General features: G+C 55.1%; 1 non-coding gene across 1 annotated transcript in view; it reads left to right on the plus strand.

The window, feature by feature from the left end:
* The first annotated feature begins 4218 nt into the window (after positions 1 to 4218).
* Positions 4219 to 5000, plus strand: part of LOC124582317 — a 1910-nt gene continuing 1128 nt past the window's right edge. Inside the window, exon 1 of the ribosomal RNA XR_006973884.1 lies at positions 4219 to 5000. This exon is cut by the window's right edge and continues 1128 nt beyond it. This is a non-coding gene — a ribosomal RNA (small subunit ribosomal RNA).

The raw sequence follows: 5000 nt of genomic DNA on the forward strand, positions 1-5000 counted from the left end.
GCCCACAGTGCCCTTCTTTCGACCCCACCCACAAAGCCTGCATCCTCTGTCGACAACAGCACCCCAACGCCAGCGCCTCTGCCGCACGAAGTCGTGGACCGGCAATCACTCCACCTGCACCCGTTCGTGCCCCACCCCAACCGCTCGACTCGCAACTCCAGCGGATGAACGGCGGACTTTGCTCGCACTCGCAATGTGCAATCCACCCCTATAACGTGCGTTTCATGAAGAGTTATGTCCAATATGCGACATTCCCGCTGTCCATATACATGAGCTGCGAGCTGTACCACGTACGAGCTACAGACGCGATCGCGTTGCTCTCTGTACGAATGCAGATGCTCAGCGGCAGCTAGGAGGCGCTCCATCCATGTCGGTACCGGTGAGCGTTGCACTCGCAGTCGCAAAAACGTACGGCAAGTATATTACTCGGAAGAGTCAATGACAGTCCAAGCCCCCCTGCGTGGGAAGAGTCTTCCTAGGCCATGACCCACCGGAAGGGCGCAGCGTCCCCCACCCCAGACATGTGACGTCACACTATCGGTATTGACGACTAGACTGATTCCTTATAATCATTTGCGATACACCGGTGGAAGCTGCCGAGACGAGTAACTACATAGCGGGCTCGCCGTGTCACTAATGTACAGAGATACAATAGTTTCGACTGGAACCGGATTAAACGTATACACGGCGCTGATTAGTAATAGATAGAGCCATCAGAATACAGATAATGTATACAACTGTCCGTATACATGCTGAAAGACTCTGCTCACAATCACACGTCAGCCAGACACTCTTATCACGCACTACTCTCTGCCTGTAACAGGCACACAGACAATATGTAAGCACCAGCATGGAACAACACCCAGTGCATCCTCTCTGCCACATTAGACAATCCACACTATCATAACCAGACCGGGAGGTCCACTCACAAAACAGAATATCTCACCCTTCCGACAACCACCATTGCTCAGCTAAGCCACCAACACCCACACATGTCCTACACAGGGGTGCACCCAACATCACAATACTGCCTCCTGTCACACCACACAAACAATGGCAGGAATGAAAGACACAGGTCTGCCACAAGCATGGAATCAGAGCGCCGCCTGTTATGAGCCAAAGGTGCACCCTGACGTGGCAAATCAGATGATGCCGCAGTCATTTACTTACGATAATCACAATCAACAAACCGGCCCCCCCCCCCCCCCCAAAACACCTTTCCTTACAACAATGTGTACCTTAACCTAACCCGTATTGTACCTTAACCTAACCCGTATTGTACCTTAACCTAACCCGTATTGTACCTTAACCTAACCCGTATTGTACCTTAACCTAACCCGTATTGTACCTTAACCTAACCCGTATTGTACCTTAACCTAACCCGTATTGTACCTTAACCTAACCCGTATTGTACCTTAACCTAACCCGTATTGTGCCTTAACCTAACCCGTATTGTGCCTTAACCTAACCCGTATTGTGCCTTAACCTAACCCGTATTGTGCCTTAACCTAACCCGTATTGTGCCTTAACCTAACCCGTATTGTGCCTTAACCTAACCCGTATTGTGCCTTAACCTAACCCGTATTGTGCCTTAACCTAACCCGTATTGTGCCTTAACCTAACCCGTATTGTGCCTTAACCTAACCCGTATTGTGCCTTAACCTAACCCGTATTGTGCCTTAACCTAACCCGTATTGTGCCTTAACCTAACCCGTATTGCGCCTTAACCTAACCCGTATTGCGCCTTAACCTAACCCGTATTGCGCCTTAACCTAACCCGTATTGCGCCTTAACCTAACCTATATTGCGCCTTAACCTAACCTATATTGCGCCTTAACCTAACCTATATTGCGCCTTAACGTAACCCGCGTTGCGCCTTAACGTAACCCGCGTTGCGCCTTAACGTAACCCGCGTTGCGCCTTAACGTAACCCGCGTTGCGCCTTAACCTAACCCGCGTTGCGCCTTAACCTAACCCGCGTTGCGCCTTAACCTAACCCGCGTTGCGCCTTAACCTAACCCGCGTTGCGCCTTAACCCAACCCGCGTTGCGCCTTAACCCAACCCGCGTTGCGCCTTAACCCAACCCGCGTTGGGCCTTAACCCAACACGCGTTGGGCCTTAACCCAACACGCGTTGGGCCTTAACCCAACACGCGTTGGGCCTTAACCCAACACGCGTTGGGCCTTAACCCAACACGCGTTGGGCCTTAACCCAACACGCGTTGGGCCTTAACCCAACACGCGTTGGGCCTTAACCCAACACGCGTTGGGCCTTAACCCAACACGCGTTGGGCCTTAACCCAACACGCGTTGGGCCTTAACCCAACACGCGTTGGGCCTTAACCCAACACGCGTTGGGCCTTAACCCAACACGCGTTGGGCCTTAACCCAACACGCGTTGGGCCTTAACCCAACACGCGTTGGGCCTTAACCCAACACGCGTTGGGCCTTAACCCAACACGCGTTGGGCCTTAACCCAACACACGTTGGGCCTTAACCCAACACACGTTGGGCCTTAACCCAACACACGTTGGGCCTTAACCTGCTCTGTAATTGTCATACGACGCGTTAAATTAGTGTAGTGTTGCCTAACTGCAACCCCCGCAATATAGTTTGCTACCCGCACTGCCCGGTCCCCAGAGTATCGCTTCATGTTAAACACCTTGCAGCTATACACTGTAATGCGGATGGCAGCAGGACGTACATGCTCAATGCCCTTCGCAGTTGTTCATTGGCATTCGCATGGCGAAGCACAGCCTACGTTGTGGTACGGCTTGTGTCAACTGTCCGCTGATGTTGTACGTCCAAATCACACACTGTACTGCACATTGGTCCTCATGTACTGAATGATACATCGTGGTACATGTGTGACCGTACCACGACTGCGCCAACAACGGCGAACCATACGGTCCAAATATTGTGCACTCAGCTACGTGTCGTCTCCCTATAAGAGCTGGATTGCAGTATGGTATGCCGTGGATGGCGATCAGCATGAGCCGTCTGTTGATGTAGTGGCGCGTGTTGTCAGACGTAGTCGTCTCTTCTCACTCACCGTGATAGCATGGTGCACTGCGTTCCACATCTGCGACATGCGACAGAGGCCGGTTGACAGTCGTTCGCGCAATGGACATCGCATACGTACGGGGGCCACCTTCCACGTGTTCGCGAAGCGTGCACATGTTGTTGCGTGTATGTGGGCAGACATAGTGTGTCGTGACACCTGACACAGGCATGCAACAATCGTTGAATTTGCAAATGGCGATGGACGTCTACGTTTGCTGGTGACGTTACGCAAATGAACAACTGGTAAACCGTTGTGGTGCGGTTGTTCTCGCTAGAGGTGAATCAGTGATGGCGACGATCGGTTGAGCTACCAACCGGTTGTTTCAGCGATACCCACCATGCCCACGAACGTGAATGGCATGTGGGTGTGAAGCGATACGCGGCGGTGGCTGGGTGGGACCGTCCCCGGCCGGTGAGGGGGGGCCTCCCGGCGTGCTGGCCGCGCGGTGCGTGGGCGCACGCGCTACAGCCGGCTGGTGGGGGCGGCCAGTGGCAGGCGCGCCGGCCGACGGAGGCGGCAGGCGGCGCAGCTGCGCGCCGGCGCACCCTGCACGCGGCGCCGTGCGGCCAAAGTAGGTCCTCGCGGGCCCGGTGCGAAGCGCGGTGGACATCTGCAGTGTGCTGGTCCGATTGAGGACTGTGTGCGCTGAGGATGCGCCGCCGCCCGGCGCTCGGCGCCGCGACGCCGTCTGCTGCTCGGTCGCCTCTGCGGTTCTCGCAGGTGGTTTGTATCGCAGCTGTGCGGACGTGTTGGCGCGTTCGCTTCGGCACCCAAGTGGGGCTTTTGTCCTTCTGTGGCGCTGGCGTTGGAGCTGCCGGCCACCGTAGGTGGCGCGTGTTGTCTCCCGCCGGCAATGCCACGACAGCACGCTCCCGGGCCTCTGTCGGCAGCGGCAAGCTCAGTTGGGAGCACGGGTGGTCGCACCTAAAGCGTCTACTCGCCAAACTCCGGGCGATTGCGCCTCTCTCGAACCCGACCAAGTACTTAGGACGGCGCTGCGCGCCGCCGGGACCTGAGAGGGTTTCGAGGTGTATTGTGCAGGGGAGCTCAGCCTCCTCCTGTTTGCAGAATAATTGAGCGGACGCTTGCGTGTTCGCGCGGGCCCCCGGGACACACTCCCGGGCGGCCGGCTGCTCAGCTCTAGTTGACGCAGCTCCCTGGTTGATCCTGCCAGTAGTCATATGCTTGTCTCAAAGATTAAGCCATGCATGTCTCAGTACAAGCCGCATTAAGGTGAAACCGCGAATGGCTCATTAAATCAGTTATGGTTCCTTAGATCGTACCCACGTTACTTGGATAACTGTGGTAATTCTAGAGCTAATACATGCAAACAGAGTCCCGACCAGAGATGGAAGGGACGCTTTTATTAGATCAAAACCAATCGGTCGGCTCGTCCGGTCCGTTTGCCTTGGTGACTCTGAATAACTTTGGGCTGATCGCACGGTCCTCGTACCGGCGACGCATCTTTCAAATGTCTGCCTTATCAACTGTCGATGGTAGGTTCTGCGCCTACCATGGTTGTAACGGGTAACGGGGAATCAGGGTTCGATTCCGGAGAGGGAGCCTGAGAAACGGCTACCACATCCAAGGAAGGCAGCAGGCGCGCAAATTACCCACTCCCGGCACGGGGAGGTAGTGACGAAAAATAACGATACGGGACTCATCCGAGGCCCCGTAATCGGAATGAGTACACTTTAAATCCTTTAACGAGTATCTATTGGAGGGCAAGTCTGGTGCCAGCAGCCGCGGTAATTCCAGCTCCAATAGCGTATATTAAAGTTGTTGCGGTTAAAAAGCTCGTAGTTGGATTTGTGTCCCACGCTGTTGGTTCACCGCCCGTCGGTGTTTAACTGGCATGTATCGTGGGACGTCCTGCCGGTGGGGCGAGCTGAAGGCGTGCGACGCGCCTCGTGCGTGCTCGTGCGTCCCGAGGCGG

The sequence above is a fragment of the Schistocerca americana genome, unplaced genomic scaffold, assembly GCF_021461395.2.
Source record: "Schistocerca americana isolate TAMUIC-IGC-003095 unplaced genomic scaffold, iqSchAmer2.1 HiC_scaffold_409, whole genome shotgun sequence".
NCBI classification, from domain to species: Eukaryota; Metazoa; Arthropoda; class Insecta; order Orthoptera; family Acrididae; genus Schistocerca; species Schistocerca americana.